The sequence below is a fragment of the Herpailurus yagouaroundi genome, unplaced genomic scaffold, assembly GCF_014898765.1.
Source record: "Herpailurus yagouaroundi ecotype Mexico unplaced genomic scaffold, PumYag 198, whole genome shotgun sequence".
NCBI lineage: Eukaryota > Metazoa > Chordata > Mammalia > Carnivora > Felidae > Herpailurus > Herpailurus yagouaroundi.
Window position 1 is genome coordinate 19,880,787 of NW_024412429.1, and position 26,152 is coordinate 19,906,938.

The 26,152-nt window shown below is 37.5% G+C and overlaps 1 long non-coding RNA gene across 8 annotated transcripts in view; it reads left to right on the plus strand.

Annotated features, from left to right (window-relative positions):
• LOC121013342 (uncharacterized) overlaps nt 1-26,152 on the plus strand; it is a 275,767-nt gene that overhangs the window by 153,583 nt on the left and 96,032 nt on the right. The window lies entirely within an intron of this gene.

Here is a 26,152-nt window from a genome sequence, read left to right on the forward strand (position 1 = left end):
ACTTTCCCTGTTATAGATGTGGTAGCAGGTCTTGAAGAAGCCAAGCTCACTGGGAAAGAAGTCTTGTGCCCAGCACATAGCCCTGGCTAGTGATAGATGGCTTCTTGATAAAAAAACAAAAAACAAAAAAAAACACACCACATACAATTACCACATGATTATATCCCACCAGTAGCAGCTGATTAGGTCAGGACTGGGAAATTGTCTCCAGGATTATAGATTCACCTATTGGCTAGAAGCAGCTCATGAGATATCTAGCATGGGGCCTTAGCCCAAACAAAATGATAGTGATTAAATAAGCCTCATCAGATTCTCTTCCTTGGAGATTTTGACTGCAAAATACCAGGAGAGTCCTCTACATGTAATAAAGGCTAATGCTAAAAAAGACACAGAAATCAGGTATCAGAGGCTATAAGATGGCAGTGGTCATGAGAAACTGTGAGTGTGTAGAGGTTATGAATACTTTGAAGTTCAAAGTACAGATGTCATGACTAAGCAGAAGCTAAAAGATATACAGCAGTAGAGATAAGGAGCTGAGTCACAGTATTGGCAAGAAATTGTCTAGAAACTTACAAGTTAATGTTGGTAGTGAAGCGACTTAGGATCCTAAATTATTTTCTAAATCCCACACTTTATTCCTCTCCTTTGAGGTCCAGAATAGACCTGTTACTGGGTTAGTGCAGATTTCCTTAGTTCTTTTTTTCCATCTATATTTTAACAACAAACTCTCATTATCAGTTCTGGCAAATATAAAAAAAAAAAAAGTGGAGAAACCAACGCTGTGGCTCTCAGTTTGGTATTCTTTCCACCATATCACTCACATCAAGGCATCAATCAAATTTGAATCTCCTTTATGCCTCCTTCCTATTCCAGCCTGGCTTAGAGAAAGTTTACAAGTCCACTCTTTGATAATTTTACCATACCATGATTGCTGTGCAAAATTCTTCTCTTTTACGTGATCTGTGTGAGTTGTGGAAAACATTTGACACCAACCAGTGGATGATCCAAGGGGTGAGCTCAAATTTCCCCAAATTTACAATACGCATTTTTTACAGATGATCTAAATTGTAAGTAGAGAAATGGGAAAGTATAAATATCTGAAGACCAACAGTGAGAATTACATAAAAGGTAAATTCTTTCATTCCTCCAAAATGCTCATCCTTACTAGCCACAATCCCAGGAAAAGCCACTCTGAGAATAGAATGTTGGGTGGAGAGGCAGCTCAACGGGGGAACAAGACAGAATGAAATGTGATGCTTGGAAGAGACAGCACTCAGCAGCAGCATCAGGGGTGTATAAAAAGCAGACTGGCACGGAGGAGTGCATTCTTTTGGATGGATTCATAAAGGGGTGATTAGTATGAGAAAAATGTAGGGGTGTCATTTATCTTGATTGTCCCAAAGCCCTTGACAGAATACTTTTCTGAGGACTCTCTCACAAGAAGTGAACTCAAATTGCCTTGAAAATTGGCTGATGAGTCCAAAATAAAGAAAAATGATAAACGGCAAATGCATCTAGTTCTAGGAAAGTAGCTGAAAATGACAAAAGAATTTATATCATTTTTTTCATTTTCTCACATCTTCAAAAGTTACCTGAAGGTAGTTTTTTAAAAAATATGCATTGAGTTAAACTTACTGGGTGTGAGGTACCTTGATGCCATGACTATTCTGAGCTGAAATAAGAAGAGTTTATGTTGCTTCTGGGAGCAAGAGGTGGTGAGATGCCATTTGGAGGCCAATGTATGAGAATTTCTGGTATGTTCTTTATTGTGGTATATAGGAATTTCAGGACAAACTTTTAAATCAAGATAATTCTGGGAAATTCTGGACTTATTTATCAAGAAGTGAGATTTATGGGGTGCCTGGGTGCTCAGTCCATTGAGCGCCCAACTCTTGATTTGGGCTCAGATCATGATCTCATGGTTTGTGGGATCGAACCCTATGTCGGGGTCTGTGCTGACAGTGCAGAGCCTGCTTTGGATTCTCTCTCTCTCTCTGACTCTGCCCCTCACACACACACTCTCTCTCTTTGTCTCAAAATAAATAAATGAATAAACAGTAAAAAAAAAAAAAAAAAAAAAAAAGAATCGATTAAAAAAATGAGATTTGTGATTTCCTGATAACAAAAAGTTTAGGATCCAGGATAAGGGAGTTGAGGATTGCTCGCACACATCTTAAACATGATATAATGGTATAAACTTGGAGATAATAGAGCATATGAACATGGTTTCTGGTTTCTTTGATTCCCTTTTCCTCTCCCCTGAAGGCTTTTCTTCTTTCATAACCCGAGAGATTTAAAAATGTCACCTAGATAATGTCATTACCCTTAAAACCCTTCAGTCTTCCATTGCTCTTTGAAAATAATTCAGAGATTTTGTTAATCATTGTGTTTTCTACCTGCTCCATCACTTACAGGTCTGGCATATTGTAGGAACTCGATGTCTGCTGAAAAAATGGAAAAATTTAATGAATGATGAACGAATATAAATGCAGTGTAAAAATATTGCTGAATATTTAACCTGAGTTTTCTTCTTTTTTTCTCCTGAGGTGTCTCTACCACAGCTGTAGGAATGTAGTGGCAATTCCTATCAATAAAAGTGATGAATGTGGCTGACAGACAATATGAACTTTCAAACATCAGGTTATATTTTTAGTGTCGTGTCTGATTGGTTCACCAAAACCAAGAATGCATTACATTTGGACGACATTACACCCGTCAGGCCACTCTAAAGGTTATGCAAACTGTGATCTACATGACTTCAGATCTGAGAACAGAATCTGGGGATCTGAGAACTTTCTCACATGTAGGACATATGTGAGTTTTCAGCCTTGAAAGTAGGTACTTAGCTTTATTCATCTTCTGTTCCCCACAGTCTCTGTGATTATACCTAAGTCCGAGTTGGAAATTAATCTGTATTTGTTTGTTTAATGGAATTTGAAAATAATCATAAGTATTCTTGCAATAGATATTCTCATTTTGAGATAATTCCAGTTTATAAACTAGTATTTTAATAATGCATAATTGGTTAGTTTATTTAAAAAATCCAAAGTGGAAAATCATAAAGGTGATTCCTATATACCTTAAAAATTTAACTTTTTAAAAAGTTTTATTTATTTATTTATTTATTTATTTATTTATTTATTTATTTATTTTTATGTCGAGCTACTTTGGGGGGGGGGGTCAGAAAGAGGAGGACAGAGGATCCAAAGTGGGCTCCACACTGATAGCAGCAAGCCCGGCATGGGGCTCAAACCCACGAACCATGAGATCATGACCTAAGTTGAAGTCGGTTGCTCAACCGACTGAACCACCAGGCACCCCAAGTTTATTTAGTTTTGAGAGAGACAGAGAGAAACATGATCTGGGAAAGGGCAGAGAGAGAGGGAGATAGAAAATCCCAAGGAGGCTCTGCACTGTCACTGCAGAGCCCAACATAGGGCTTAAACTCACAAACTTTGAGATCACCACCCAAGCCAACATCAAGACTTCCATGCTTAGCCCACTGAGTCACCCAGGTGGTCCTTAGAAATTTAACCTTTAAGACATGAAGCTTACCTTTCTTCAGCAGTTTTCGACCTAGGGATCACGCCTATTCTTTGGTCATTTACATCCTATTCTTTGGGTTCATTGATAAAAGTTCTGACTTATTTGTATTATATTACAATCACCGCAAGCATAAGGCATGATCCTAAATTTGCATACTCTTGTAAGTAAAGTGAGAAGTGAGACACGCTACCAGTTCAGAATCCTTTTAGGTTTTTTATCGTTCTTTCCCTTAACCTTATACAGTTGCTCCTCCACAGTTCTTTTGACAGCAGATATTTAAGTGAGTTGCCTATTTGGGGTGCCTGGGTGGCTCAGTTGGTTAAGCTCTGACTTCAGCTCAGGTCATGATTTCACAGTTGGTGGGTTCAAGCCCTGTGTTGGGCTCTGTGCCGATAGCTCAACCCATGGAGCCTGCTTCGGATTCTGTGTCTCCCTCTCTCTCTGCCTCTGCCCTGCTTATGCTCTGTCTCTCAAACATAAATAACAATTAAAAAAAAAAGAATTTAAGTGAGTAGCCTATTTTTTAATCTTTCCAAACTATTTCATTTCACATTGATGGAAACAATTCTATTTTTTTCCCAGATGTATTTAATTAGCTTATTCAATAGCAATTTAAATTACATACTTGTAATAACCAGTAAAATCAACATAAATAGATCAGAAATAGACATACTCTTTTTTTTAATTTTTAAAGTTTATTTATTTATTTTGAGAGAGACAGAGCGTGAGCCAGGGAGGGGCAGAGAGAGAGAGAGAATCCCAAGTAGGCTCTGCAGAGTCAGTACAAAGCCCAACGTGGGGCTAGAACTCACGAAACTGTGAGATCAGGACCTGATCCGAAATCAAGAGTCAGACACTTAACTGACTGAGCCACCCAGGTGCCCCAGATGTCAATTCTTAGTAAGCATATCACTCAAAGAGAGGATCAGAATGTCAACATTCTACAAGGTATATTAGTGTGACCATTCACTGTAGCGGAGAGCTGGGAGTAAGTGGGATCTGTTAATCTGAGGTCAGATTGGAGAACTATTGTTTTGTAATTGTAATTATGTTGTAAGTACATGATTACCAAATATTGTCTAAATAATGAATATAGTCAGAAGGAGTAAGTGCAGCATATCCTAAAGAGTCTTTTTTTTTTTTTAGGCTACAAAGAACTTGACACTCTGGACACAGACTGATCTTAATTAATTTAGGGTATGAGTAGGGCTTTAAGAAGAGCCATTATATTTGTGAATCAGATCCTTTGCACACTAGTCATTTAAGAAAGTGTTGACAAAAAAATGTGACTCAAGATGGTTTTCTGGAGCAAATGGAGGAAGTGTGAATTCAACTATACTTGTGAAATTCACAATCATGTGCACTTTGATGCTAATGGTTTTAATAAAAATAACTTTTGCATATTGCATACTTAAAAGGGTTTCAGGAACATGATCTCATTTTAGCCTCATACCCTATGAGCTGAGTACTGTAGGCAGAGTCATTACCCTAGTTTCTGACGTGAGGGATCTGAGACCCAAGAAAATTAAGTGATTCTCGGTGATTTCATGACATTAATACATAACAGTAACTCAAATCACATCACTTCATTTTTTTTTTTTGTTTTGCTTTTCCCTGCTGAAGCTTGTTGTGCAATAAGTTGTCTTGAGCAGAATAAATTATCTTTGTTCAATAGGGGAAAAAGCAATGAATCATCCTTTTTTCCGTTAACTCCATTAACATGCTTGTTACCTAAGGGTGCATCTCTCTGTATAGGTTTGTCTTCCCTAGATTGACATACAGGATCACTCTGACATACAGTGATCATCTCCTCTTTGAATGTCAGTCCTGTAATTAATGGGACATATTAATTTGGCCGAGCTGGATTCCAAGAGATGGAGCTTTGCCCATTTTAGGAATAAGAATGCATAATAAATACTAAATAAAAGTTGGTATTTTATAAAAAAAAAATAGAAGAAAAAACTAGGAGTTTTGAAATTTGGTATTTTATAAAAAGAAATAGAAGTAAAAACTTGGAGATTTGAAGAGGAAGACTATTTCAGTGCCTTTTTAAGAGAACCTCAGGATTTGATGACATATAGTATTATCCTCACCTTCTTAGGTTCTTCTGTTTACTTATTAAATCTTATTTTTCTACTTTTAATTCACCATTCTACTCTTTATTAATTTCTTCATGCTACCTTCATTGTGTATTTTAATTATTCAAGCTACTTTAGTTTAATGTTCATTTATTTTATATTTTTAAAAATATTGAAAATATTTTTGTCAGGTCATGATATGAGTCTTATTCTTCTGGATTTGAAGAAATAATAGCAAGTTTTCATCTTTCTCTCCATGATCTGAAAACATTTAAATAACCTAAAATTATTTATGTTAAGAGTTGGAAGAATTTTCTATGAAAACTGGCAGTTTAGGGAATAACTTTGTTTCACTTATTCATTTTGGTCTGTGTAGGTTTCCTATATTTTCTGGATTTCTTTTGATAATTTATACTTTCCTAAAAAACTACCTGTTTTATTAATGGTTAAAAACTTACTTGCAGAGTTAAATAAAATAATCCTTTGCACAGTTAAAATTTTTTCTTTGTATATTTTTTCTTTTATATTTTAATGTGTATTTGTGCTTCTCCCCACCCTTTTTTTTGTTTTTGTTTTTGTTTTTTGAGAGAGAGAGAGAGAGAGAGAGAGAGAATCTTAAGCAGACTCCATGCTCAGCATGAGGCTGGATCCTGTGATCCTGGGATCATGACTTGAGCCCAAATCAAGAGTCTGTTGCTCAACCAACTGAGCAACACAGGCACAGCACCCCCTTTTTTTGTCTTAATGATTAGCTTATGGTATGTGTTTTAAACCAATTTTTCCACCCTCCTGCAAATAATTTACTTTCATCTATATTTACCAGTTCCAAGTTTTGTTTTCTATTTACTAATTCACCGATTTCTAGTTTCATCTTTATTCATTCCTTCATTCTGCCTTTCTTACGGGTTCGTTTGCTGCTGTATTTTTCCTAGGTTCTTGAGCTGAATGCCTTATTTAACTTAATACATTATTATTTAGTGATGTGTTTAAGGCTATAAATTTTCTTCTATGTACAGCTTTGATTATAAGTCTTTGTTTTGAAAATGTTTTTCTTTTTATTATTTTATAATTATTTGGTAATGTTAACTTTGATTTGTTCTTTCAATTGTAAATTTTGTGAGAAGTATTTTTATATTGAGCACCTACTATGGGCAGGTGCTATTTTTTTGGAATTTTTATCTATTTATTTTTAGAGACAGAGAGAGAGAGAGAGAACATGAGTTGGGGGAGAGGGACAGAGGGAGAGAGATAGAAATCAGGTTCCACACTCAGCATAGAGCCCAATGTGGGGCTTGATCCCACGACCCTGGGATTATGACCTGAGCAGAAATCAAGAGTTAGACACTCAACAAACTGAGCCACCCAAGCACCCCTGTGGAAGGGAGTTTTTACATTTTAAAAAGGCTGTGATATTTGCTTTACATTTAAATTATATTTTTATTTCCCAGGTTATTGAAGTCTAGATGAAGAAAAGTGATCTGATTATTTGTACCTTTTGGTGTCTATTAATGTTTTCCTTGTTAACTTACAAATGATCTGTGGATACTTCATGGTGAATTCTCTATGGTAATATGCACAGTATATAGTATCATATCTATTATACATATATATACACACACACAATCTTTTATTTATCTCTCTCCCTCTCTATATATATTTGCTGTATTTCACCATAAGATATATATAAACATATATTAGCATCATATATATATATATATATATATATATATATATATATATATAAAATCTCAGAACTGGGGCACCTGGGTGGCTCAGTCGGTTAAGCATCTGACTTCAGGTCATGATCTCACAGTCCATGGGTTCGAGCTCTGCATGAGGCTCTGTGCTGACAGCTTGGAGCCTAAAGCCTGCTTCGGGTTCTGTGTCTCCTCTCTCTGACCCACTCGCACTCACACTCTGTCTCTCTCACTCTTTCAAAAATAAATAAACACTTAAATTTTTTTTAATTAAAAAAAAAAAAAACACAACTGTTACGTGACTCAGCATAATCCTTCAATTCCCATTATCTGAAGCTCCCATGATGCTGTTAAAGCAGGTTCTTAGTCCCCATTCCTATGGATTCTGGTTGAGTGAGTCTAAAACCTAGAGTCCCTCCTGCAATAAACATGTCCTCTCCTGAGTGGGAGATTGTAGTGACTTAGAAGAGAGCCCTTGTGTATGCAAATACTCTGTTTGACATTTGGTATTGACTTAGCTCATTTGACTTTGGTTAGAAGCAACACAACTGACCGTTTCTCTCCTCCCCATTTCTGATCTTTAGGCTGTTTTTCAGAGATACAGGTATTATGATATATTAGCACTCTGCCCTTTCTCCATTTTATTAAAACTTTGTTTGGGTTGTAGCCATTTCCCAATTGCAGTTTCTCTATTTTGCATTCATTATTTTCCCATTCTCGTGGTTTTAAAATGAGCTCATTTGCTCATCTTTTTCCATAAGTTCTTTAAAATTTTTAAATTCTGCTGTTTATCCTATTTAATCACTGGTCTATCTCATCTTTTATCTATTGTTTTATAAAGTCTGTGATTCTTTTAATTTTCTTGAGAGTGACCATAAAGGCTTTATCCTCTAACAAATCTAGAATCAATCTCTTAACTCTAGCTTTGGTATGCTATGCTTTATTTTCCAATGTTTAAATACTCTTCTTTCCTAGTTTTTCCACTCTTCCTGTATTATTTGTGTATCACAGGTTTATGTAAGTTTGATCACCCATGCCCACAGATAGTGTGGTTTTATTCTTGGGTTTACCACCTATTTTCCAGGGAATTTTTCAGATCCGTGTCCAAAAATACAAGCTGGACAATTTAACCTTATAATACATCAGATTTTCCACATTTCAGGAATTCAGTAGTCCGAGATTGGTAGGAAGAAAGTTGAATCTTTTGTCAGTCACAGCTGGGTAATTTAATAAAATGTATGCAGATTTTTTCCGTGTTTGAATAGTGGTACCAAAGTCCATTTTGGAAAGGTAGAGAGTATCCTTTCCCGCCAAGGGGCATAGAAATCAGTTTTGGATTCACCTTCTTCATCATGAACTAATCACATTAGTGAGAGTGCTTGAGTGGAGTGCCCATGGTCTATCGACTTTTCTGTTTGGGAAGGAGTATATGTTTTCTTCACCATAGATAGCTGCCTTTTTTTGCTGTTGCTCAGGAGCTGTGAAAATGGCAGAAATTCATTTAGTCTTTCTCCTCTTGTTCATCCTCATTTTCACACGTTGCCCCTTTAAAACATGTTTGGATAACAATGCAGTCTGCAACAGTGCTATTTTCAAATAAAAAAAAAAAACAAAACAAAAACTAAGGCATAGAGAGGTCAAGTAAGTGAGTTAATCAGCTTTAGAAATTGAGAGTGAACACAGGGAACTCAGCGGTACAGCTGGGATCTCTACCACGGTGCTATATTTTCTTTCTGCTAAGATTTATTGAATGCTGATGATACAAAGCCCTGAACTGCCAAGACATTACAGAATGATTATAGGGAAAGCACAGAATTTTTAGATCTATAGGTAATACAGGAGCCTCATTTAGCCAAGGTGCTTACTATTCTCTCACTCTTATGGGTCTCTTGGTTTGTATGCTTGCTAATATCTCTCTGTACCCATTCTCTTGTGGAAGTGCACATGGGCACTATAATAGCCAAAAGGCATTCAGCCAAAGAGAGCCGAAGGAGAGCAGAGATATGAACTGTCCTCAAATGGAATAATCAACTTCTGGATATTTGAAAATCGATGAACTAGTATCAGGATTTCTTTGTTCATTTTATGGGAGATGTACTCAAGACTTTCTAGGAATAATCTAAGGTAGGATAGTTTTGTGGCACTTATTACAAGCCTTCTCTTTTAGATGTGTCCTGTGAAAGATAAGATCAACCATTAATTGATCAATTCTGTTCAGGGTTTTCTTTTTAATTTCTAATTGAAGTTGATATTTTTCCACGGTACAGGGAGCATAACGATTCAATTGGCTCAGGGAAACAAACAGAGCATTTTCCTATAACTACTCAGTTGAAGGTCAGTTGCTAGGATTTGTTTTTCATCCTCCTGCAGTAAGGTATTTTCTTTTCTTTTTTCTTTAAGCTTGACATCAGTATGAGGGAGTTCAAGTTCCCTCTGCTATTTGCAATGATTGATTTTTGAAGCAGAGGAAACATCCTTTCACTGCATGAAGATCTGAGTCTACTAAGGCTTATGGAGGCACAGAGCATTTATATCAAAGTTTATTTCAGAAAGACTTAAGAAAACTTTTAAAACCTACCCATATAGCCATGCAAATGTTCTTAAATACCTATAGACTATCAGGGATGGCAGAGACACAGCACCCAACCCCTCCCTTTCTGCCTCTAAACCTGATAAGGTTCATTGGTTCTAATAGCATATAACCATACTATACTCACATCCAGCCTTTAAATAAAGGAGGTTAAGACTAAATGATCCTATAATGTAAGTAAGCAAGTAAAAAAAACACACCTATGTGACACCCCCCGCATGACACACCACCCAGAAGCCCTCACAATTCTTGATTTTTTTTTGTCACTTACACCAGAGCCCTCAACCATCTTGGATTTTGTCATATCGTTTAACTCTTTTCCTTATAACACTAAGAAAACTTAAATAATAGTTGTAATTGCAATTGTTGAAAATACTGAATAGAAGTGGAAAGCAGGATATCTTGATCTGTCTTGAACTCGACTTCCTGGTTTTGATCGAATTACTGCCTTCCTTTATTCTATCTGGACTTCTATTAGCCTTCTGGTCCTCTGCACTACTATGGAGGTCCTTGCTGTAAGAGCAACTCTTTTTTTTTTTTTTTTTTTACTGAGAATCTACTATGTTCTACTCATTTTACATCATCACCTTTCATCCCTCCAAGAATGCTGACAGTCATTTATGAGTAATTCTGTTAAGAAATAAAGAAACTGAGGTTGAACTGGAAGGTTGTGGAGCCTTTATATGGACTTGAGTCTTGACTCAGAGACTCATGTTCCCTTCAGTGTCCTTTCACTCAGAGTAACTATGGGAGTTGCAATTCATATAGAAAGGAAGGATCTTTTTAAAAAATTTATTTATTTAAATTCAAGTTAGTTAACATACAGTGTAATATTGGTTTCAGGAGTAGACGCAAGTGACTCATGACTTACATACAACACCCAGGGCTCATCCCAACAAATGCCCTCCTTAATGCCCATCATCCATTTAGCCCATCCTGCCACCCAACACCCCTCCAGTAATCCTCATCTTGTGTTCTCTGTATTTCTATGGTTTGCCTCCCCCTGAGTTTTTATCTTATTTTTCCTTCCCTCCCCCTATGTTCATCTGTTGTGTTTCTCAAAGTTCACATATGAGTGAAATCATATGATATTTGTCTTTCTCTGAGTGACTTATTTTGCTTAGCATAATACACTCTAGGTCCATCCATGCTGTTGAAAATGGCAAGGTTTCATTCTTTTTGATCATTGAGTAGTATTCAATTGTATATATACCCCACACCTTCTTTATCCATTTATTACTCAATGGACATTTGGGCTCTTTCCATAATTTGGCTATTGTTGATAGCGCTACTACAAACATTGGGGTGCATAGGCACCTTAGAATCAGCAGTTTTGTATCCTTTAGATAAATTCCTAGTAGTGCAATTGCTGGGCTGTAGGGTAGTTTTATTTTTAAGTTTTTGAGGAACCTCCATACTGTTTTCCAGAGTGACTGCTCCAGTTTGCATTCCCACCAACCGTGCAAGAGGGTTCCCCTTTCTCCATGTCATTACCAACATCTGTTGTTTTCCTGTGCTGTTAATTTTAGCCATTATGACTAGTGTGAGGTGGTATCTTATTGTAATTTTGATGTATATTTCTCTGATCATGAGTGATGTTGAGCATATTTCATGAGTTCGTTTGCCATCTCGATGTCTTTTTAGAAAAGTGTCTATTCATGTCTACTGCCCATTTCATCCCTGGATTTGTTTTTTAGATGTTGAGTTTGGTAAGTTCTTTATAGATTTTGGAGACTAACCCTTTATCTGTTATGTCATTTGCAAATATCTTCTCCTTTTCTGTCAGTTGCCTTTTAGTTTTGTTGCTTGTTTCCTTCATTGTGCAGAAGCTTTTTATCTTGATGAGGTCCTTATAGTTCATTTTTGCTTTTATTTCCCTTGCTTGTGAAGACATGTTTAGTAAGAGGCTGCTGCAGCCAAGGTCAAGAAATTGCTGCCTGTTTTCTCCTGTAGGATTTTGAGGGTTTCCTGTCTCACATTTAGATCTTTCATCCATTTTGAATTTATTTTTGTGTATGGTGTAAGAAAATGGTCCAGTTTCATTCTTCTGCTTGTTGCCGTAAAGTTTTCCCAACACCATTTGCTGAAGAGACTGTCTTTTTTTCCATTGGATACTCTTCCCTGCTTTGTCTAAGATTAGTTGGCCATAAATATGTGGGTCCATTTCTGGTTTCTCTATTCTGTTCCATTAATCTATGTGTCTGTTTTTGTGCCAGTACTATACTGTTTTGATGATTGCAGCTTAATAATACAGCTTAAAGTCTGGAATTGTGATGCCTCCAGCTTTGGCTTTCTCTTTCAATATTACTTTGGCCATTTGGGGTCTTTTCTGGTTCCATAAAAATTTTAGGATTGTTTTTCTAGCTCTGTGAAGAATTCTAGTGGTATTTTGATAGGGAGTGCATTGATTTCTTTGGATAGTATAGACATTTTAATGATATTTGTTCTTCTAGCCGATGAGCATGGAATGTTTTTCCACCCCTTTGTGTCTTCTTCAATTTCTTTTATAAGTTTTCTATAGTTTTCAGTATACAGATCTTTTACCTCCTTGATTAGGCTTATTCCTAGGTACCTTCTCATTTTTGGTGCAGTTGTAAATAGGATCAATTTCTTGATTTCTCTTTCTGTTGCTTCATTATTGGTGTTATAGAAATACAATTGATTTCTGCATGTTGACTTTATATCCTGCAAGTTTGCTGAATTCACACATCAGTACTAGCAGAAAAAAAAAAAAAACGAATCTTTATGCAGGTAAAAGTTTGCAAGGTCTGGAGAGGATATCTATAAAACTATCACAAAAAATACAGTTAAATATTTTTCATATAGGTTCACAGTTAGGTTTGATAAACTTTATTTCTCAGGTTTTACTTTGTGCATGGTCTATTTCTATGTAGCATGACCTGAAAATAATGAATTAATATTCAAAATCCAATGACTCTCAAAAAAAAAAAATTAAAAAAGGGGCGCCTGGGTGGCGCAGTCGGTTAAGCGTCCGACTTCAGCCAGGTCACGATCTTGCGGTCCGTGAGTTCGAGCCCCGCGTCGGGCTCTGGGCTGATGGCTCAGAGCCTGGAGCCTGTTTCTGATTCTGTGTCTCCCTCTCTCTCTGCCCCTCCCCCGTTCATGCTCTGTCTCTCTCTGTCCCAAAAAAATAAATAAACGTTAAAAAAAAAAATCCAATGACTCTCATATCAATAAATGTAGATATCAAATCCAGATAATATAAGTAGGTCTTTATGCTTTTGGAAAGGAGAAACAAAGAGGCAAAGTTTATGTAAACAGGATTCAAAAAACTTCCCCAAAGCAGTAGGGGGATCTCTAAGTTTTATAAACAGGAATACAAATTTGAACAGTTTATAAATCATCAATCCAGTGTGTCTCTTTTTCAGGGAACACATGGATTCTCTTTCCTTTTTTTTTTTTTTTTTTTGTTTTTTTTTCAAAGTCTATTTATTTTGAGAGAGAGAGTGGGGGAGGGGCAAAGAGGGAGAGCGAGAGAGAGAGAGAGAGAGAGAGAGATAATTCAAGCAGGCTCCATGCTGTCAGAGCATAGTGATCACAAACCGTGAGATCCTAACCTGAGCTGAAATCAAGAATTAGACACTTAACCAAATGAGCCACCCAGGAGCCCACGGATTCTTTTCTCAATGGGTAATTAGCGATGTGTGCATTAGTCAGTGCCACCCCTTCTGTTTCATTTCTTTTGGCTAGGAAATTTATAATTATTTGTATTTGGAGGTCTTTCCTATAATGCTATTTGAAGCTGAGAACTACATGTGACATTTGAGGTAGGAAGAGAGAAGAGGAAGATAAAATTAACAGTAGGCGCAAGTGGAGAAGGTGCTTGGGACGTTGAGAAAGGCGAAAGAAAGATTTTGAGCATCCTAGCCTCAAAATCAAAGAAGGAGAGGGGTGATTACTAGAGTCAGATACTACGTAGAGTTCAAAGGTAAGAATTGGGATAAGAGACATTTGGATAGTTAGAAGGGCAATCATCTGTTTCAATAATGCCATTTTAGTATTCATTGATAGATGTAAATGCTGAATTCAAAGAATTAAGAAGGGAGAAATAAAAAGGATGTATCCATGAGGGCTGTGGTTATATTTACTCTTTCATTTTCCTGATATTATTTCCTAATGATCCAACTTAAGGTCTTCTAAAATTGATTTAGGTACATATGTGGTCATTGACACTGAGGTGATTGAATTTATAGAAAAAAACATTTTTAAACTAAAGCTAGATTCCCCCCTCAAAGCTGAAAAGATTGTTTAATTAGGACCATTTTGAGCATAGAATTTATTCTACAAGGCATAACCTCATTGGGTATCCTGACTAAGTAACCTTGTATAGGAGATAGATGGTTGGTTCAGATACAGGAGGTGAACTGAGAGTAAATGAAGCAGCAAATTATAGAAAAGATGCATTGCCTACATTGTGTTATTTTTTTCTTCTATACCCCCTTCCCCCATCTATAAAACACAATGAGCTTATTAGGATTAGGTGTACATGGTTCCCCTTTATGGACTGTTAAACAGACCAGACCTAGAAGTTCTGTCAATTAATACTCCAAAATAAGGCAGGCTGAATTTCTACAGTGACAACACTGATCACACGGCTTGGAAATGCCAGATGAAAAGCTGTTTTAAGGAAGGGGGCAGTCAGACCTCTAGAGCATGTACTGTGTTTCTATATAATTAGAATTAGGAACCAAGATCAGATGGAGAGTGACAATGTCTAAAATTGAACTATTTTGATGGCTAGGGAAAATTACCCAGATGACCAGGGCATACTGACTCTAAATTGGGAGACCTGAGTTCAAGCCGTGGTGTCACTTATGTGATTATGAACAAGCTACTTAACCTCCTGATGTGTTTCTTCCTTGCACAGATGACTAAGGACATCATGACATCTGGACCAGCATCCTACAGAATTATAGAGATGGTCAAATATAAACCTCAAGCAAGTACACATGAAAAGTGTTAGTACTTATGCTTTGATCTCTCCAATGCTTGGATTTATATTTGGCTTTAGAAATATTTTCTGAAAAGATCTGGCAACCTAGAAAATGTTAGTGATTAAGAACTTTTTAAAGAATATCATTTCAGGATGCCTGGATGGCTCAGTTGGTTAAACGTCCGACTCTTGGCTTCACTTCAGGTCATGATCTGACAGCTTGGTGGGTTTGAGTCCCATGTTGGGCTCTGTGCTGGCAGAATGGAGCCTGCTTGGGATTCTCCCTTTCTGTGTCTCCACCCCTCCCCTGTTGTGCTATCTCTCAAAATAAATAAATAAACTAAAAAAAAAAATCATTTCACGGGCACCTGGGTGGCTCAGTCGATTAAATAGACAACTTTGGCTCAGGTCGTGATCTCACAGCTTGTGAGTTCAAGCCCCACATAGGGCTTTCTGCTCTCAGCTTCAGCTCTTCTGTCTCCCCCTCTTTCTGCCCCTCTGCCACTCAGGCTGGCTCTCTCTCAAAAATAAACATTAAAGAAAAAATTTTTTAAAGAACATCATTTCATTTAAAATAGCAAAAACCAAAAAACACAATTAAAAACACAACCATACCACAAACAAACAAACAAACAAACAAACAAACAAACAAACTGAACTAGGAGAGAAGTCATTTGTCCAAGTAGCAATTTGTACAAATAGTGAATGCAAAACTCTAGATTAAACTGCATTCTTGAACTTCCAGAGTTTTGCATATTCATACAGCATGGCCAAAGCGGTACTTAATACATAAGTATATCAATGAGAAAATGAAAGTAAGAGCAATATTTTTCAAATCCAGTCAGGACCATCTTTCTATGAAATGAAACCACCTTCTAATATTTTATTTAGAGCGTTAGTACCTTACCATCTTTTTTGTATGAGGACTGCTATCCAGCTGCAACAAGAATAGCCATATTTCACTCTTATCCTGCCCTCTTGAATGGATCCTCAACGGAATGGTCCAGATAGGGACAAGTACCCCTAAGAAATGGCCTGGGCATTTGCTGTCTGGATTCATGAGGTATAAGCTATGAAACTGGGTGGCTGTCAGTGTCCATGTTTCCTGCCATAAATTTCTGGATACCTAGAGAGGTGGTTTGGAGAGACAAGAGAGGGGAGGGGAAGGGAGGAGAGTGGCGTGCAATGGGGAGTAGAGGAGGGGCAGGGGGAAAGAAAGCTACTGTGCAAAGTGGACAGAAAGCCAGTGTGAAGCTCAGATCTTTTTAAATTTCAGGCCAGACCATTTCCAGAGATTTATCCACCAGACTAGTTTTTCTCTTTTGGATTTGCTGATAGACATACTGGTTAACAAGGGGCTTTGGGGTCAACTGAACTGAACTTGAAATCTATAGCCACATTGCTGGCTCTGTGACTTCAGGAAGGTTATTTAAACCCTAGAGCCTTACTTCCTTAATCTGTATAAGGGGATAAGTGGTCCTTGCCTTGTAAAGTCTTTCTAAAGCTTAAATAGGATACTGTGTATAAAATGCTTACCCCAGGCCTTGTATATCCTAAACACTTAGTAAATGGTAACTATTAGAAACTCATAGATTTGTGGATTTAACACTGATTTTAGGATTAGTGCTAGAGTAGAAAGGATTCTTTCTTAGGAACCATCTGACCCACTGATTCTTATAAGACCCTTTAGAGTCCTAAGTGTGCTTTATAAGTGCGTTGGGAGGGGGGCAGGCAACCTAGTGATAAAATCTGAGAACTCTGCATCTCAACTTCTTCAAACAGAATGTCTCTATTTTTATCTGTCCTATTTTGCTCTTCCTACTTAAAAAAATAATATGAGTTCAGCCAAAAAAAAAATAATTGAAAAAATATTCAATTTTATAAATGAGCAATTTTATAAATGAGAAAATAGATGATGTGAGTTGAGTGATTTGCTTCATTGCCCATCTTGTGGCATTATTCTGGTCAGTGCACAAGCTCCTCATCAATATTAGCAAACCTGAGGGGTGTTGGTATCATCATTGGGCCACCTTCATAGGTATTTCCCCAGATACAAGACTACGGTCGAGAGTGGGTCTGATCTGAGTGCCAGAGTTTGACTGAAGTTACAGATGGGGTCTTCAGTGGAATTAATCATCTACCACTGTAAAAACAATGTGTAGACAGTTTAAAAGATGATGATGACTAAACCCATTCTGTAGAATACAAACTATTCTGTTCTCACAAGTAAATTTAGGCATAATTAAAAAAAAAGGAACTCTGAAGAATTTAAAACAGGCTTTAAAATTAACTTCCGATTCTTATTGGAAATTGGTAAAAATCCTTCGTCATGTACAATTAAGGGAATTGTCTCTGTTATGGTCCAGTCTCCATGTCTCTTCATCATTCATGTTTTGCTGATATAGTTAACATCCCACCCCAGACTGGATGACGTTTTCACTTTCTTCAATCAAGCTTTTAGTCATAATTACAGTGAAATTTTGGTCTCTGCATCTGCAATTGCTCAAAGATTATACTGTAAATCAACTGATTTCTAAGAAAGCTTCAATTCTGAAAAATGCCTGTTGCCAGTGAGGAAATCATCGTGCTTAAGATGACATTAATAGACAATGTTTATTGAGCACTGTGGTGCCTCAGCTAGGTTACAGATGGACAGGAAGAGAGCCACTCCCAACACATGTACATGCTTCAAGGTTACATTAAGTTCCTGATTTAATTAGCCAAAGATACAAACCTAATCAGAAGGGAGGTAGTCACACGTAATAGGAGTATATGGAGCACATCTCAACATGGCTTCCTTGCTTCCCCACAAAATATAACAGGAGCCCACAGCTGCCTGAGGCGGTGTCCACACAAAGGAGGACAAATCATTCTTGCCATGCCGCTGTCCTTTAATATTCAGGGTTTACATCATTTTCTGGAAGGATTTCTATAATAACCTATTTGCTTCTTGAACCTAACTCAGTGTCTCCAAGATCTCATTTTTCACCAGGGATCAAGCAGTGTTAGGGTCTGGATGCCCCAGAATGGAATATCTGCTTCTGAGTTTCCAGGGTTCTGGGAAAGCATCTGTTCCAGTGAATATTCACTGGGTACCCCCATTCTGTGGTGCACTCTCATGCAGCATGTCATTGAATCCCCATGCAAAAACTATTATAGATTCACAGTCACTATCCATTGCCTCAGGCTCACCTAACATTTTAAATTCAGAACTTCCAAATTTTAGATGGACTATATGGTACACATAACATACATCTAATTTGGGCCCCTCCCCTCCTGCTGTGACATTTGGGGCAGTACCTGTAAGTACTCACTTTATATGTGGAATAAAGAAAGACTATGAATTGCCTTACCTCAGCTCAGTCAGAATTTGCTGCAAATGAATTTGTGCCAATTGTGTGAATAATAATTTTGTTCTAGGAACATTTTGGGTGTTGCAGTACAGATCAGGGTTTGTTGGCCTATACTATTACATTCACTCTGCAACGATGGAATTGAAGTTTAGAGAGTTTAGCAACTTGCCCAAGGTTACAACTTGAGTAGGGGGAAAATCCAGACTTAAGTCTGCCTAAATTCCAAGTTTGCTTCTTTAATAACTGTGCTACAACCTACATTGACTCTCTTTCAGTTGGAAGGAAGTTTCCCTTTTCTGAGTCTTTCTAATAGGGTCGGGACTAGAGAGAGGGCAGTGAGGTACTCACTTTGGGTGCAAGATATAAGGGAAGATGCCAAACAGCTCAGTTATCAAGGTAAAACATTTAAAATTCAGTATTAACAATTGAAGTTAATGAAAACAAATCCCTGATGAACCAAATGTAAAACACTGAAATCAAGATGTGATCAGTGTTACTAGTTTTTCATTTGGTCTCAAGACTCCAACGTGGCACCACTTGGCATTGCTCTCTGATCAAAGTCAGTACTGTTCTTTCTCTTTTCTCACTGCAGTAAAAGGGAGTATGACAACACATTCGCTTTGGCAAGAAGGGTGACTCCATGGTAGGCTCCAGGAGAAGCAGTTCTCCAATGTACAAAATTCATGAATATCCCTACACTCCCTGATTACCAGGGTTAAAAATCCCTTCTGGCTACTGAAACCCAGACATGATTGTTGAACTGTTTTATCCAAGCCTCCGTTACACAAAGAGAAGGGCTGTTATTTTTCATAGATACTTCAACAGAGTTGAGGGATTGGAATAGAAATGTTTAAGTTGGTTTACTTTCAAGTTCATGATTGTTATCAATCAAGATTCAGTAGAAAACAGAATCCACTCCAGTGAAAAGAATTTAATGAAGGAATGAATTTCTGGGTCAGGGAACAGAGAGGGTATTCGACACTGAGAGATAAGCAACAGCGGAAAGCTAATACCACCCTCTGGTCTAAAGGGAAACAGGCAAAAAAAAAAAAAAAAAAAAAAAAAAAAAAAAAAGTGTTCCCAGAATCAGAGAGAGCTTGAGCAGTGAGGAGGGACTGCCAAGAAAGAGCTGTGGTTGTGGAGGGGCACCATCCAAAGCAGGGAGGAAGAGGGGAACCCAACCTCTCATTCCCCTGACTGGTAGGGCTTAGCTGGAAGGGGGTCTGCTGGTGCACGGGAATCAGTCTCCTGGGGCACAGAGAAAGGCATCAAAGGGAGGAGAGAGAATCTGGGGCAGGGAAAAACTGGAAAAAAAAAACACACAACGCATTTTGTTCATTGATTTTCACAAGCTCAGATTCCTATCAAGGTCCTCCTGTCTTTTGGTGACAGAGCCAAGGAACTATTTGTTGAAAGTAGGAGGAATGCAAAGATGGTCACCATTTAATGTTATCACTACACTGCTTTTGTGCAGAATTGTTATTGATTGCACAGTGTTATTCCCATTGTGCAAAAGAGAGACTGATTTTGTTCTTCTGTTTTCTTAATCATAAGAACAATTAAATTGCATAGAAAAGAGAAACGTTTATGCTAATGTGAGTCTCTGCAATATGACTTAGATTTCTTTATTTTCCCATCCAAAACGATAAGAAAAAGAATAGAAAAGAAAGCACTGAAGATTTAAACACTAAATAATCCTTCTGAATCAGCAAAGACACAGAAGGGCTCAATGGGGATTTAAGTGAGTAGCTATTTTTGTACATATTTTAAGAGCATGGTTAAGGAGTGATAGTCATTTATTTGGTATGACTCATGGTCACTGACGTGGACACATTCTCTAAATATATGAGAAATTTAACCTGGGGTTAGATTCATTTTCCATACATATGACTACACTGAGATATTATTTACTCTGGTATTCTGATGAGTAAGGAGGATGAAGAGGATGAGAGCAAATAGTTACTTGCCCTTGAGGATGACAAAGGAGATATTCTACTGTGGCAGCAGAACTCTTAGTTCTGGCCTCTTTTCACACCTTCAAGTTTTATGCCATAATTTATGACAAAATTTTTTCATTGATCTCTTCTAACGCCATGTTCTTTCTACTGCTACTGGGCTCAGTTCCCCATGGATGTCCTTATGGTAAATTTGGATAAAGTACCTGAGATTACTACAAGTCATCACATAAAAAATGCTATTAAATTTTTTCCTATTATAATATAAGATAAAGAACATAGGTATTTCAAAAAGTAGTTTTCAGGCTACCTACCTTATTGGTAGGATTTATTTCATGATGATAGCACTATTTCCTCCTTTGTGTGGACATTTAACCATATTTGAAATATTCAGTTTCTTTTTCTGCCTCAGCTTTTCCCTTTCCACTTTGATAGAATTAAACATTTGATTTTTGTATTTTTCTTTTTTTCTTTCAGAGACTCACAAAGGAAGAGATACTGAAGTGAATTTTCAGGACAAATTGGTTTTGGAAATGCTGATTCATTAAATTATGTATAGCCAATGTTTATTATAATTTTTTTATATAACATTGGGTTATATGCTGAGAATTTAAAAATACATAAGGCTTGGGCCCTCATTTTCAGAAATATCAAGTGTAATGTGGGAAGTAAACATATAAAGATAATTTCATCTAATGTGTTAAGGATAGTAAGCAAAGTACAAATACATTTTCCTGGATACAGGCATTCTGAGCCAAGATTCATAAACAATTAATAGAATAAATTCAAATTCTTTTCTTTAAAACAGCATGGTAGTAGTGATTAAATACTATACATGCATAAGACAGAATAGCTTGTCACATAAGCATCCGATACATGGTTATTATTTACTGACGTCAAAAAATTACTCGCACCCTTCTAAATTATTTGCACCCTTCCAAAACTTTCCGTTAGGCGATCACAAGGGTCCTCATTGCTCAGTTAAACAGAGCTGACACAATTATAAACTCTAAATATGCAAGTATATAGTTACAGAATCATGAATTTTATTTTATACTGTAACTGACTCACACCCATTTTGAAGATGGAAATACTGAGGTTTAGGTGGTTTAAGTGGCTTGCCCAAGGCACTGAGCTGTTTAGAGAACCCATGTCTGCTAATCCTGGACAGGGCCTCGCACTTCAGAGTATGCGTCTCCCTACTCACCTCACCTCCTACCTGTAATTTCCATCTGCATTAGAAATGACCCTCTTAGAAACATTTCGGATTCATGCTCCTTTGACGGTGAAGCTGGGCTATTCTAGCATTGATGAAGTGTGAATGAGAAGCTGTTATTAATACAAACAGAGGCACCCTCTGGGTATTATGCAGTTATCAGATCAAGCGTCAAAATCGGAAACTACAAAAACAACTAATGAAAACAAAATGAATATTGTTAGCTAAATTAATGCTGTCATCTTCCCCAAATGCGCCTTCAAATGAAATGGTCCAACAGCAAAAATAGAACAAGCCGGGAACACTTAGTTCTACAGTGTAGAGGATTTGAAACACAGACTTATTCTCCAATGTGTTAAACCGCTCAAGTATCAGTGGCAAGTGGCTATTAGCATGTGAGGACCCCAGAAAAATCCAGTATGCCCCTTCCCATGATTTCTCATAGAACTACATCATAAAACAATAGCCACATCAATAAAATGAATCTGGATTTTGGAGCCTGACCCAGAGATACCTTCTCTGCCTCCTGCTCACCTACCTGCTTTAGGAATTTTAGGGGCACTGCCACTGTCCCCTTCCAATGCCAAAATATTTGGCTGCCTCTGCAGCTGTGCTTCAGAGGGAGAGGAGTACCAAATCAAGAAAGAATATTGCTGTGCATATTTATTTGTTGAAACGAAGCAACGCTCCTAAGAGTAGTAAAATTAGTATCTGTGCCTGTTAAATACATTTTCTCTCCTTTTCAATTCAGTGCCATCCTGTTAGTGGTTTATCCCTTTGTGGCCCATGGATATGTGGTAAAACACTCTAGAGTTTCTGTGTGCTGGAAGAGATTGATGATTGCGGAGCATAGATTTATAAGAGAGAGTCTTTGTTTGTGTAACTGATTGAAAGGCATTATGATATTAATTGCTTTAACTCCTTCAAATCCCAAACATTGTTTACCATTTTACTTGATTTGCACTAAGAATTTGGAGGTAAGAGAGCTATTTGTGTTTGGCATCCCAATGGTCACAGTCCGGTAGGAGATACGGACAGGTATTACTGACTAATATGGGAGATGCTGTAACATCGGCGGGGAAAGAGAAAAGTGTTCCATAATGAAGGTATAGGCAGATGTGTGGGACGGTGGGGTGGGATTCCTCAGAGAAAGCAGGACAGTGATCGACACCTGAACTAACCCTTGAAGAATAAGTACAAATTCCCTGAACAAGAGCAAAAGTATTAGAAACAGGGAATGTGGCACGCAAGGGCTGCTTCGGACCCTGTGATAAAAATGGCTGCTTCGAGGGCTTTTGGAAAAATTGAAGATTTGTCACTTTGTTTCCTGGTGTTCATTTATTCTACCTGGAAGAAAATAAATTAGTGGCATTGTGAAAAATAAGAAAAACCAAACAAGACATATGTTCCTGCCGTCTTTGGGGCCTAAATATATATCATCATAAACTTTTTACACCGAGGGCACACTTGAACTATGCTCGCTTGAGACATTATAAAATTGTCAGAATATTGCAGAATCTCACTGACCATCACCAATCAGTCAGGACAGGGGGCTAAAATTTTTAAAGACATTTTTATATTCTGATAAAGGATTGATGCTTGTGCCATTTCATAATCGTACACCTTTCCAAGTATGATTCCAGTACTGTTATTTCTTAGACGACGTGGTGCCGGCTCATGTTGGATACGAAATTTCATGCTGAAATTCTCTGATGTGCTTCTCAATTTGACATTTGAAATGCCTCAGGAGAATTTTCTAGTCAGTGAGCTTGCATAATTTTGAGTTACAGAAATTAAAGGAACTGCTATCCACACAAATGATGTTTTTTAATATGTAGAAAAAGAGTCCTCTACTGGCTCAGTGGATTGCAGTAAATATAAATCCTGGGAAATTTCTTTGATAAGATATAGATATCTGGGCTTAGAAAGTTTTACCAGGAAACTACCTGAAAACTCAAAGACACAGAGTGTAAATTCTGCACAAATAAGGGCCATATTGAGAAAGTTCCCCATTTAGAAACCCTTAAAATGAAGTCTAGAGATGGGCCTTTCAACTACTCACATCACTTGGCGTTAGATGTCCTAATTACTAACAGGGAAGCCTGGGAACCGCTTGGCTTACAGCACGGGGATATATGAGCTTTGGTGAATGCATCCATTAATAGTACAAGTGTATGGACACTGGGTGTGGTATATCATTAACTGATCAAGATACCTTCATTACATTTTTTTTTTAAAGACTCTGCCAAAATTATTGAAAGAACCAAGTGTTCTGTCTAGCGTATGGTGAGAATAAACCACAAACCATAAGCATTCAAGAAAGGACCCCCAAAGGACCCCGAAAATCCTGACAAGAGGTAATAGAAGCTTGAACTAGATTGGCAGGAGTAGATGTGGTGAAAAGTTTTCAGATTCTGGAAATATTTTGAAAGTAGGGCAAATGGGATTTACTGACAGGTTGAATGCGGGATGAAAGAAAGAATTCAAAGGTGTCAGGCAAAGGAGTTTGATGTGAAGGTCAACCATTTACTTTGGTCATGTTAAGTTTCCAGTGCCTGACGTAGGACTAGGTAGAGATGCAAAGCAGGCAATTGCACGTAGGTCTGTGTTTCAAAGGCAATGGCTGGGCGGGACATAAGTCTGCAAGTCAACAGCACAGAGTAGGTCTTTAAAGTCACCGGACTAAAAGAGATCACTAAGGAATTAAGTACTGGGGCATTCTAGAGTTTACGTTTTGACGTCCCAGTAGACAAAATTCATACAACTGAAGTCCACCTGTTCGTTACTATGTCAATTGGCATGAAGTCAGAGACACCAAAGGCGGTAGAAAAGCAGTATGATGACTGAAGTGTCAAGTGAGATAATTTTTGGTTACATGACTAGATGATCTAACCTAGAGAATCCATTTAACATCTGATATCCATTTAACAAATGATGACCTTGCAAAAAGTGTGTTGCTTTAAAAAATGCTTCAAAACAAGCATAGCAAGTCATAAATAGAAAATTCTTAAGTTCAATCAATGTTTATTGTTTGAATAAGAAGAGTCGTTAGCCTGATTTGTGTCCATTATTGCAAATTAGAGATTATTGTACAAAGAAAAATGAGGAAAGTATGTACTTAACTATGTCTCTGGTTTTGCCTTATAACTTGCATAATCAAAAAATTTTATTGAGGACTTTTCCCTAATATTAAACCCATATGTATATACTTTGTGAGTATGGATTAATCCTGGAATCTTTTCACTTCACTCATCATGTTTTTTACCCCATATCCAAGAATCAGTTATGCTAACTCTACCGGAAGTTTTCATCTTCAAAGCCCTTGACCACCTTTTTGAAGAGACAAATCCCTTTAATTCCGTAAGGTCCTAAGTTGACCTGTATCTCATACTGATTTAGAAAAAACAGAAATAGCTAGGAATGAGAAAGCCAGTTGAATCTCAACCATTAATAACTCATGTTTTCTGCTCATAAAGAGTGTATTTTGACAGGTCAATTATGTTATTACTCCAGAAGGCGGTTGACACATTGTCTTGGTAACATGAAAGTTTGCCAGGAGTAATTGACCTGAGAGTTTTGGTGTAAATTATTTTTAGTGGCCTAAAACTAATTCTAAAACAACCAAAAACCAAAAAAACAGAACACACGTGGCAACGTATCCTCTGCCAGGAGACTTGAAATAAATCTTAGAAGGCAGCTGCTGACTCAGCACGGCCTTCGGGATTCTGACTGTCTTTTCTGAGAGTAGCTGGGATCTCCTGGGTCTTATCACGCATCTTTCAGGCCTGCAAAAACCGAAGTTCTGGAGTCATTTATGAAAATCAGTCACCAAATACTGTGCGCTTTCAATATTTATTCATCGAACTCGATTGAGGAAAAAATTCATGGGCAGGAATCTTAGGCACGATATCACCACTGCATCTTTTCAGCAGAAGAAGATCTATTTGAGAATGTGGTGCAGACACAACCACTGCCCTGAAACAGAGTGGTTCAAGGTTACTTACCAGGCTTCATTCCATGTTCAGGGATAGCAAGCAGTCCTTCTAGCTGACTTTCTTTTAGAATCGTGCCTACAAAGTGCCATAACAGTCTCTATCAGGACCTATCTTAGCTTTGGTAAAGGAAACGAGACCTGGTTCTGGGCATCTATTCTCCACTCATTCTAACTAGAAAGGCTAGGGCTCAAGGCAGAAATACATGTGTTTAATACTTAACGTTTAATTTTTTTTTAATGTTTATATATTCTTGAGACAGAGAGAGACAGAGCATGGGGTGGGGGGGAGGGTCAGAGAGAGGGTGACACAGAATTTGAAGCAGGCTCCAGGCTCTGAGCTGTCAGCACAGAGCCTGACGCGGGGCTCGAACTCACGGACTGTGAGATCATGACCTGAGCCAAAGTCAGAGGCCCAGCTGACTGAGCCACCCAGGCACACCATAACACTTAACATTTAACACTTGTGTTGATTTAGAGGGACTGTAAGTCTGCAAAGTTTATAGATATAGTAATGATATACACCCCCTTCAGATAAAACCCAGCCCAGATTTTCTCAAAGTTTGTTCCTTTCTTGTTTTACTGCTTCTCAACCCAAAACCTGTGATAAGAGATTGGGATACCTAATTGGGATACCTAATTAATTTCTACCTGATTTATCAGCTATATGAGACATTTTAGATATTAAATGTATGACTATTATTTGGCAGCATTATCATTTTTCACAATTTCTCAGTAATCACAGACGTTCATGGATGGAAATAGGTGAAGA